Raw genomic sequence first — 11,587 nt, forward strand, 5'->3', positions numbered from 1 at the left:
CTCAACTGGGAGTCTCCAGTAGGGGACCGAATCCTAACCTGGAGTCTGCAGTTTGGGGCTCAACCCTAAACTGTGTGACTCCTGTAGGAGGCAGCATTCTAAACTGTGAGTCTCCAATACGGGAGAGAAAACTAAACTGGATGTCTCCACTACGGTGCAGAACCCTAAACTGGGAGTCTCCAGTCGGGGGCAGAATCCTAAATTGGGAGTCTCCAGTAGGGGGCAGATCTCTAAACTGGGTGTCTCCAGTAAGGGGCGGAATCCTAAACTGGGAGTCGCCAGTAGGGGGCAGAATCCTAAACTGGGAGTCTACAGTAGGGGAGAGAATCCTAAACTGGGAGTCTCCAGCAGGGGACAGAATCCTAAACTGGGAGTCTCCAGTAGGAGGCAGAATACTAAACTGGTAGTCTCCAGTAGGGGGAAGAATCCTAAACTGGTTGTCTGCAGATGGGGGCAGAAACCTAAACAGGGAGTCTCCATTAGGGGGCAGAACCCTAAACTGGCAGTCTACAGTAGGGGGCAGTATCGAAATCTGGGACTCTCCATTAGGGGGCTGATCCCTAAACTGGGAGTCTCGAGTAGGGGGCAGAAACCTAAATTGGGAGTCTCCAGTAGGAGGCAGAATCCTAAACTGGATGTATCCACTAGGGGGCAGAACCATAAACTGGATATCTCCACTAGGGGGCAGAACCCTAAACTGGTGTCTCCATTAGGGGGCAGAACCCTAAACTGGGAGTCTCGAGTAGGGGGCAGAAACCTAAATTGGGAGTCTCCAGTAGGAGGCAGAATCCTAAACTGGATGTATCCACAAGGGGGCAGAACCATAAACTGGATGTCTCCACAAGGGGGCAGAATCCTAAACTGGGAGCCTCCAGTAGGGGGCAGAATCCTAAACTGGGAGTCTCCAGTATGAGGCAGAATCCTAAACTGGGAGCCTCCAGTAGGACGCAGAACCCTAATGTGGGAGTTTCTAGTAGGGGGCAGAATCGTAAACCGGCTGTATTTAGTAGTGGGCACAACTTGGAGTCTCTCGTAGGGCACGGAACTCCAAAATGGGTGTCTACAGAAGGGGGCTGAACCCTAAACTGGGTATCTCCAGAAGGGGGCAGAATCCTAAACTGAGAGTCGCCAGTAGGGGGCAGAATCCTAAACTGGGAGAATCCAGTAGAGGGCCGAATCCTAAGCTGGGAGTCTCCAGTAGGTGGCAGAATCCTAAACTGGGAGTCTCCAGTAGGGGACAGAATCCTAAAATGGGAGTCTCCAGTAGGGGGCAGAATCCAAAACTGGGAGACTCCAGTAGGGGGCAGAATCCTAAACTGGGAGACTCCAGTTGGGGGCAGAATCCTAAACTGGGTGTCTCCATTAGGGGGAAGAATCCTAAACTGGAAGTCTCCAGAAGGGGGCAGAACCCTAAACTGGGAGTCTACAGTAGTGGACAGAATCATAAACTGGGAGTCTCCATTAGGGGGCAGAATCCTAAAATAGGAGTCTACAGTAGGGGACAGAATCCTAAACTGGGAGTCTCCAGTAGGGGGAAGAATCCTAAACTGGGAGTCTCCAGTAGGGGGAAGAATCCTAAACTGGAAGTCTCCAGAAGGGGGCAGAACCCTAAACTGGGAGTCTACAGTAGTGGACAGAATCATAAACTGGGAGTCTCCATTAGGGGGCAGAATCCTAAAATAGGAGTCTACAGTAGGGGACAGAATTCTAAACTGTTAGCCGCCAGAAGGGGGCTCAACCCTAAACTGTGTGACTCCTGTAGGAGGCAGAATTCTAAACTGGGAGTCTCCAATACGGGAGAGAATCCTAAACTGGATGTCTCCACTAGGGGGCAGAATCCAAAACTTGGAGTCTCCAGTAGGGGGCAGAACCCTAAACTGGGAGTCTCCAGAAGGGGGCAGAACCCTAAACTGGGAGTCTCCAGTAGGGGGCAGAATCCTAAACTGTGTGTCGCCAGTTTGGCAGAATCCTAAACTGGTTGTCTCAAGTAGTGGGCAGAATCCTAAACTGGGAGTCGCCAGTAGCGGGCAGAATCCTAAACTGGTTGTCACCAGTAGGGGGGCAGAATCCTAAACTGGTTGTCTCCAGTAGGGGGCAGAATCCTAAACTGGGAGTCGCCAGTAGGGGGCAGAATCCTAAACTGGGAGTCGCCAGTAGGGGGCAGAATCCTAAACTGAGAGTCGCCAGTAGTGGGCAGATTCCTAAACTGGGAGTCGCCAGTAGAGGGCAGAATCCTAAACTGGGAGTCTCCAGTAGGGGGCAGAATCCTAAACTGGGTGTCTCCAGTAGGGGGCAGAAGACTAAACTGGGTGTCTCCAGTAGGGGGCAGAAGCTTAATCTGGGAGTCTCCAGTAGTAGGCAGAATCCTAAACTGGGTGTTCGCCAGTAGGGGGCAGAATCCTAAACTGGGAGTCGCCAGTAGAGGGCAGAATCCTAAACTGGGAGTCTCCAGTAGGGGGCAGAATCCTAAACTGGTTGTCTCCAGTAGGGGGGCAGAATCCTAAACTGGTTGTCTCCAGTAGGGGGCAGAATCCTAAACTGGGAGTCGCCAGTAGGGGGCAGTATCCTAAACTGGGAGTCGCCAGTAGGGGGCAGAATCCTAAACTGGGAGTCGCCAGTAGGGGGCAGAATCCTAAACTGGGTGTCTCCAGTAGGGGGCAGAAGACTAAACTGGGTGTCTCCAGTAGGGGGCAGAAGCTTAATCTGGGAGTCTCCAGTAGTAGGCAGAATCCTAAACTGGGTGTCGCCAGTAGGGGGCAGAATCCTAAACTGGGAGTTTCCAGTAGGGGGCAGATTCCTAAACTGGGAGTCTCCCGAAGGGGGCAGAACCCTAAACTGGGAGTCTCCTGTAGTGGGCAGAACCCTAAACTGGGAGTCTCCAGTATGGGGTAGAATGCAATATTGTTTTCTGCAGTAGAGGGCAGAACCCTAAACTGGGAGTCTCCGGTAGGGGGCAGAATACTAAACTGGAATTCTCCAGTAGGGGATAGAATGCAAAAGTGTTTGTCTGCAGTAGAGGGCAGAATCCTAAACTGGGTGTCTCCAGTAGGAGGCAGAATTCTAAACTGTGTGTCCAGTAGGGGGCAGAATCTTAAACTGGGAGTCTCCAGTAGGGGGCAGTATCCTAAACTGGGTGTCTCCAGTAGGGGGCAGTATCCTATACTGGGGGTCTCCTGCTTGGGTGGAAACAATATTGGGAGTCTCCAGTAGGAGGCAGATTCCTATCTGGGTGTCTCCAGTAGAAGGCAGAATCCTAAACTGGGAGTCTCCAGTAGGAGGCAGTATCCTAAACTGTGTGTCTCCAGTAGGGGGAAGAATCCTAAACTGGGAGTCTCCAGTAGGGGGAAGAATCCTAAACTGGAAGTCTCCAGAAGGGGGCAGAACCCTAAACTGGGAGTCTACAGTAGTGGACAGAATCATAAACTGGGAGTCTCCATTAGGGGGCAGAATCCTAAAATAGGAGTCTACAGTAGGGGACAGAATTCTAAACTGTTAGCCGCCAGAAGGGGGCTCAACCCTAAACTGTGTGACTCCTGTAGGAGGCAGAATTCTAAACTGGGAGTCTCCAATACGGGAGAGAATCCTAAACTGGATGTCTCCACTAGGGGGCAGAATCCAAAACTTGGAGTCTCCAGTAGGGGGCAGAACCCTAAACTGGGAGTCTCCAGAAGGGGGCAGAACCCTAAACTGGGAGTCTCCAGTAGGGGGCAGAATCCAAAACTTGGAGTCTCCAGTAGGGGGCAGAACCCTAAACTGGGAGTCTCCAGAAGGGGGCAGAACCCTAAACTGGGAGTCTCCAGTAGGGGGCAGAATCCTAAACTGTGTGTCGCCAGTTTGGCAGAATCCTAAACTGGTTGTCTCAAGTAGTGGGCAGAATCCTAAACTGGGAGTCGCCAGTAGCGGGCAGAATCCTAAACTGGTTGTCACCAGTAGGGGGGCAGAATCCTAAACTGGTTGTCTCCAGTAGGGGGCAGAATCCTAAACTAGGAGTCGCCAGTAGGGGGCAGAATCCTAAACTGGGAGTCGCCAGTAGGGGGCAGAATCCTAAACTGAGAGTCGCCAGTAGGGGGCAGATTCCTAAACTGGGAGTCGCCAGTAGAGGGCAGAATCCTAAACTGGGAGTCTCCAGTAGGGGGCAGAATCCTAAACTGGGTGTCTCCAGTAGGGGGCAGAAGACTAAACTGGGTGTCTCCAGTAGGGGGCAGAAGCTTAATCTGGGAGTCTCCAGTAGTAGGCAGAATCCTAAACTGGGTGTTCGCCAGTAGGGGGCAGAATCCTAAACTGGGAGTCGCCAGTAGAGGGCAGAATCCTAAACTGGGAGTCTCCAGTAGGGGGCAGAATCCTAAACTGGTTGTCTCCAGTAGGGGGGCAGAATCCTAAACTGGTTGTCTCCAGTAGGGGGCAGAATCCTAAACTGGGAGTCGCCAGTAGGGGGCAGTATCCTAAACTGGGAGTCGCCAGTAGGGGGCAGAATCCTAAACTGGGAGTCGCCAGTAGAGGGCAGAATCCTAAACTGGGAGTCTCCAGTAGGGGGCAGAATCCTAAACTGGTTGTCTCCAGTAGGGGGCAGAAGACTAAACTGGGTGTCTCCAGTAGGGGGCAGAAGCTTAATCTGGGAGTCTCCAGTAGTAGGCAGAATCCTAAACTGGGTGTCGCCAGTAGGGGGCAGAATCCTAAACTGGGAGTTTCCAGTAGGGGGCAGATTCCTAAACTGGGAGTCTCCCGAAGGGGGCAGAACCCTAAACTGGGAGTCTCCGGTAGGGGGCAGAATACTAAACTGGAATTCTCCAGTAGGGGATAGAATGCAAAAGTGTTTGTCTGCAGTAGAGGGCAGAATCCTAAACTGGGTGTCTCCAGTAGGAGGCAGAATTCTAAACTGTGTGTCCAGTAGGGGGCAGAATCTTAAACTGGGAGTCTCCAGTAGGGGGCAGAATCCTAAACTGGGAGTCTCCAGTATGAGGCAGAATCCTAAACTGGGAGCCTCCAGTAGGGGGCAGAATCCTAAACTGGGAGTCTCCAGTAGGGGACAGAATCCTAAACTGGGAGCCTCCAGTAGGACGCAGAACCCTAATGTGGGAGTTTCTAGTAGGGGGCAGAATCGTAAACCGGCTGTATTTAGTAGGGGGCACAACCCTAAACTTGGAGTCTCTCGTAGGGCGGAGAACTCCAAAATGGGTGTCTACAGAAGGGGGCTGAATCCTAAACTGGGTATCTCCAGAAGGGGGCAGAATCCTAAACTGAGAGTCGCCAGTAGGGGGCAGAATCCTAAACTGGGAGAATCCAGTAGAGGGCAGAATCCTAAACTGGGAGAATCCAGTAGAGGGCCGAATCCTAAGCTGGGAGTCTCCAGTAGGAGGCAGAAGCCTAAACTGGTGTCTCCATTAGGAGGCAGACTCCTAAACTGGGTGTCTCCATTAGGGGGAAGAATCCTAAACTGGAAGTCTCCAGAAGGGGGCAGAACCCTAAACTGGGAGTCTACAGTAGGGGACAGAATCCTAAACTGGGAGTCTCCATTAGGGGGCAGTATCCTAAAATAGGAGTCTCCAGTAGGGGGCAGAATACTAAACTGGGAGTCTCCAGTAGGTGGCAGAATCCTAAACTGGGTGTCTCCATTAGGGGGAAGAATCCTAAACTGGAAGTCTCCAGAAGGGGGCAGAACCCTAAACTGGGAGTCTACAGTAGGGGGCAGAATCCTAAAATAGGAGTCTACAGTAGGGGACAGAATCCTAAACTGGGAGTCACCAGTAGGGGGTAGAATCCTAAACTAGGAGTCTCCAGTAGGAGGCAGAATTCTAAACTGGGAGTCTCCAGTAGGGAGTAGAATCCTAAACTAGGAGTCTCCAGTAGGAGGCAGAATTCTAAACTGTGTGTCGCCAGTAGGGGCAGAATCCTAATCTGGTTGTCTCAAGTAGTGGGCAGAATCCTAAACTGGTAGTCTCCAGTAGGGGGCAGAATCCTAAACTGGGAGTCTCCTGTAGTGAGCAGAACCCTAAACTGGGAGTCTCCAGTATGGGGTAGAATGCAATATTGTTTTCTGCAGTAGAGGGCAGAACCCTAAACTGGGAGTCTCCGGTAGGGGGCAGAATACTAAACCTGAATTCTCCAGTAGGGGGTAGAATGCAAAAGTGTTTGTCTGCAGTAGAATGCAGAATCCTAAACTGGGTGTCTCCAGTAGGGGGCAGAATTCTAAACTGTGTGTCCAGTAGGGGGCAGAATCCTAAACTGGGAGTCTCCAGTAGGGGGCAGAATCCTAAACCGGGTGTCTCCAGTAGGGGGCAGTATCCTATACTGGGGGTCTCCTGCTTGGGTGGAAACAATAATGGGAGTCTCCAGTAGGAGGCAGAATCCTATCTGGGTGTCTCCAGTAGAAGGCAGAATCCTAAACTGGGAGTCTCCGGTAGGGGGCGGAATCCTAAACTGGAAGTCTCCAGTAGGGGGTAGAATGCAAAACTGTTTGTCTCCAGTAGAGGGCAGAACCCTAAACTGGGTGTCTCCAGTAGGGGGCCGAATTCTAAACTGTGTGTCCAGTAGGGGCAGAACCCTAAACTGGGAGTCGCCAGTAGGGGACAGAATACTAAACTGGGAGTCTCCAGTAGGGGGCAGAACCCTTCATTGGAGGTCTCCAATAGGGGGCAGAATCCCAAACTGGGTGTCCCCAACAGGGGCTTATCCCTAAACTGGGGGACTCCAGTAGGAGGCAGAATCCTAAACTGGGGTCTCCTGTAAGGAGCAGAACACTGAACTGTGGTTCTTCCCCACCGAGCCCTTGAGGTAGCTGCATTGAGTATCACAGGGTCCCTCAGCCCATCCTGCTAAACCGTGTTCTTCCACGGGACCTGACCCTGAGCTGCCTCCCAGCTCCACCAGCTTGCTACCGCCAGACAACCGGCGCTCCTCGCCTCGTCCGCCTGCACCGCCTCCTGCCTTTCAAAACTCTGCCGACGCGCAGCCAGTCCCAGGCAACCCGCCCCCTGCTTCCAAAATGCATCGCACTTCCTTAACCACCTCGTTTATCAACTCTTCCGTGAAATGGCTTTGAAAGTTTTCTATGTTAAAGGTGCTATATAAACTCAGCTGTTGTTTTGCTGAGGTAAGGTAAGCTTTCATTCAAATGTGAGCAGAGAGTGGGGCGTGTGCCAGGACTATCCCAGCCCAGGCAGGTCCTGCCCGTCGGTGTGCAGGGTGCTGTGCTCCCTCTGCGCTGGGCGGATGTGCGGCCGCGCTGCAACAGAAATGCCCCCGTGCACATAGCCTTTGTCGCCACGCACCTGGGATTGAAGACAGATGGGGAAAAAGTTTACGAGACGTTGAAGATTTTCTTTTTTGGCACTGTATTTCATTACACCTTTTAGTTCATAAATAAAATTAAAAGTATGTGTTTTTTCAATCGTTCTGAATATTCACAGTATACATATTACAAAATAGCATTTGAAGTATGGCGCAGTTTCCTGGCCATGTAAGAATTTCCTGCCCAGGGCAAGCTCAGGTAAGCTGTGGAAAAAGAATAGAGAGAATGTTTACGTGGTGGGGACAGACCACCCTCCTGGTGAGCGGGGTGTGTGCCAGGATGGAGACAGACCACCCCATTTGTGAGCAGGCTGCATGCCAGGGAGATGATTGCCCACCCAGTTGGTGAGCGGGGTGTGTGCCAGGCGGGAGACAGCTGCTGAAGCCTCACCCTCGTCCAGTCTGGCTCTGTCGGCCCAAGTAGTAACAAACAAACAGTTGTGGTGCGTTGGTCAGGGTGCAAAAAGAAACAACTGTAAAGAATAAAGAATTGTATAAAAATCAGTTAGAAGTTCAAAGTTCAAGGTAAAGTTATTATCAAAATACTTCTGTGTCTCCATATACAACCCTGAGATTCGTTTTCTTGTGTTTCGTATTCAGTAAGTACAAGAAACACAATGGAATCAATGAAAGACCGCACCCAACAGGGCAGACAGACACCCAGAGCACAAAAGGCAACAAACTGTGCCAACACAGAAAAAGAAAAATGAAATGATAATAACACCAAGAAGAAGAAATAAGTATCCAGAACAGGAGATGAAGGGTCCTTGATCGTGGGACCCAAGAATCCATTGTATTGTGGGAGCAGTTGTCTCGTGGCGAGTGAAGCTGACTGAAGTTATCCCCACTGGTTTAAGAGCCTGATGGTTGAGGGGTAATAACTGTTCCTCAACCTGGTGGTGTGGGACCTGAGGCTCCTGTTCCTCCTTCCTGATGGTTGAGGGGTAATAACTGTTCCTGAACCTGGTGGTGTGGGTCCTGAGGCTCCTGTACCTCCTTCCTGACGGTTGAGTGGTAATAACTGTTCCTGAACCTGGTGGTGATGGTCCTGAGGCTCTTGAACCTCCTTCCTGACGGTTGAGGGGTAATAACTGTTCCTGAACCTGGTAGTGTGGGTCTTGAGGCTCCTGTACCTCCTTCCTGTTGGTTGAAGGGGGTAATAACTGTTCCTGAACCAGGTGGTGTGCGACCTGAGGCTCCTTTACCTCCTTCCTGATGGTTGAGGGGTAATAACTGTTCCTGAACCAGGTGGTGTGCGACCTGAGGCTCCTTTACCTCCTTCCTGATGGTTGAGGGGTAATAACTGTTCCTGAACCTGGTGGTGTGGGTCCTGAGGCTCCTTTACCTCCTTCCTGATGGTTGAGGGGTAATAACTGTTCCTGAACCTGGTGGTGTGGGTCCTGAGGCTCCTTTACCTCCTTCCTGATGGTTGAGGGGTAATAACTGTTCCTGAACCAGGTGGTGTGGGTCCTGAGGCTCTTGAACCTCCTTCCTGACGACAGCAGTGAGAAGAGAGCGTGCCCTGGGTGGTGGGGGTCCCTGATGGTGGACGCTGCTTTCCTGTGACAACACTCCGTGTCGACGTGCTCGGCGGTCGGGAGGGCTTTACTGTGGTGGGCTGGGCTGGTGTTTCCGTTCCAGGCTGTGATGCAGCCAGCCAACGTACTCTCCACCAGATCTGGGCCACAGATGAACATGTTTCTGAAGTTCTGGGCTTCTACGGAGACAGAACAATTGCAGAGACAGAACTATTTCCAGAGTAAAGAGCATAATGAAAACGATTTGTAGTGTTACTGTGACAGAGGGAAGAGAGAGAGAGGGGGGTGGGGTGACTAACGAGGAGTTGATCAGGTTATCTGTCAGGAAGACAACAGGCTGGTTGTACGTTACAGAGGAGGCTGGCAGGGTGGTGGGGCGGAAGTGGGGAGTGCGGGGGATTCTTAAACCGACAACGGATGCTTCGGTGTGACTTTCTCCATCGCATTTCCGTTCACATCACTGTCACGGGAGAATCTGCAGATTCAGAAACCCGGAGCGACACACAAACTGCTGGCGGGGCTCGGCGTCCAGGGAGAGGAGTAAACAGTCGACGTTCTGGGCCGAGACCCTCCGTCGGGACTGGAAAGGAAGGGGAGAGAAGCCAGAATAAGGAGTAGGGGGAGGAGGACGAGCTGACAGGTGAGAGCAGGTGAGGGGGAAGGTGGGTGGGTGGGGGAGGGGGAGGAGGACCTGACAGGTGAGACCAGGTGAGGGGGAAGGTGGGTGGGTGGGGTAAAGGGAGGATGATCTGACAGGTGAGACCAGGTGAGGGGGAAGGTGGGTGGGTGGGGTAGGGGGAGGAGGACGAGCTGACAGGTGAGAGCAGGTGAGGGGGAAGGTGGGTAGGGGAGGGGGAGGAAGACGAGCTGACAGGTGAGAGCAGGTGAGGGGGAAGGTGGGTGGGTGGGGGAGGGGGAGGAGGACCTGACAGGTGAGACCAGGTGAGGGGGAAGGTGGGTGGGTGGGTGGGGGAGGAGGACAAGCTGACAGGTGAGACCAGGTGAGGGGGAAGGTGGGTGAGTGGGGTAGGGGGAGGAGGACAAGGTGACATGACAGACTCTCCGGGGAATTCCCGGGACAGAAGTAATTCAATGACACTGATCACGACCTCCCCTTCTCCCTGGTGGATCCTCTCGGGATTCTGGCATCAAATGGGAACAGAGAAGGCCTGGAGCTGGATCGCGTGGCGGAACAACGGACAGGGAAATCGAATCAGACAGGGACACCAGCAGAGGAGAAACTGCCATCAGACATTGGAGCTGTATTAGGCCATTCAGCCCATCGAGTCTGCCCTGTCACTCCATCGTCCCTCTCAACCGCATTCCCCTGTCTTCTCCTGTGACACCTAGTCAAGGACCTATCAACCTTGGCGTCCACAGCTGCCTGTGGTAACGAATTCCACAGATTCACCATCCTCTCGCTGAAGAAATTCCTCCTCATCTCCATTCTAAATGAAAACCCCTCTGGTCCTACACCCCCCGGGTGCCCCGATTTCCCGCGGGTGCTCCTGTTTCCTCCGGGTGCTCCGGTTTCCCCCTGGTGCTCCGGTTTCCCCCGGGTGCTCCGGTTTCCCGCGGGTGCTCCGGTTTCCCGCGGGTGCTCCGGTTTCCCCCGGGTGCCCCGGTTTCCCGCGGGTGCTCCAGTTTCCTCCGGGTGCTCCGGTTTCCCCCGGGTGCTCCAGTTTCCCCCCGGGTGCCCCGGTTTCCCGCGGGTGCCCCGATTTCCCGCGGGTGCTCCTGTTTCCTCCGGGTGCTTCGGTTTCCTCCGGGTGCCCCGGTTTCCCGCGGGTGCCCCGATTTCCCCCTGGTGCTCCTGTTTCCGCCGGGTGCTCCGGTTTCCGCCGGGTGCTCCGGTTTCCTCCGGGTGCTCCGGTTTTCCCCGGGTGCTCCGGTTTCCCCCTGGTGCTCCTGTTTCCGCCGGGTGCTCCGGTTTCCGCCGGGTGCTCCGGTTTCCTCCGGGTGCTCCGGTTTCCCGCGGGTGCTCCGGTTTCCCCCGGGTGCTCCGGTTTCCTCCGGGTGCTCCGGTTTCCCGCGGGTGCTCCGGTTTCCCCCGGGTGCTCCGGTTTCCTCCGGGTTCTCCGGTTTCCCCCGGGTGCTCCTGTTTCCTCCGGGTGCTCCGGTTTCCCCCGGGTGCTCCGGTTTCCTCCGGGTGCTCCGGTTTCCCGCGGGTGCTCCGGTTTCCCCCGGGTGCTCCGGTTTCCTCCGGGTGCTCCGGTTTCCCCGGGGTGCTCCTGTTTCCTCCGTGTGCTCCGGTTTCCCCCGGGTGCTCCGGTTTCCCGCGGGTGCTCCTGTTTCCTCCGGGTGCTCCGGTTTCCCCCGGGTGCTCCTGTTTCCTCCGGGTGCTCCGGTTTCCCCCGGGTGCTCCGGTTTCCTCCGGGTGCTCCGGTTTCCCGCGGGTGCTCCGGTTTCCTCCGGGTGCTCCGGTTTCCCCCTGGTGCCCCGGTGCCCTCCCAGGACACAGCGGCGAACAGGGAAGTTTGCGGCGGTAAATGGCCGGCGACTCGGCGGAGAGTTCAATCGGTGGACTCGCTGGGACAGTGATGGGGGTGGGGGGAGTCTGGTCGGTGGGGACGGCTCTGCGCTCGGAGCGTGGCCCGGTCGCGGGGAAGCAGACGGGGTCAGCACCGAAATCTGTGGCAGTGGGGACTGGGCAGAAGAGGCTCCCCTCCCCGCCGCCGCAATGAACGCTGGCAGTGAAACAGGAACTCTCGCTCAGTCTGTGTGTCAGATCGCCTTCTGCCAGCTCAGAGGCAAAGCAGAAA

This window comes from Hypanus sabinus (assembly GCF_030144855.1).
Source record: "Hypanus sabinus isolate sHypSab1 chromosome X1 unlocalized genomic scaffold, sHypSab1.hap1 SUPER_X1_unloc_10, whole genome shotgun sequence".
Taxonomy (NCBI): Eukaryota; Metazoa; Chordata; class Chondrichthyes; order Myliobatiformes; family Dasyatidae; genus Hypanus; species Hypanus sabinus.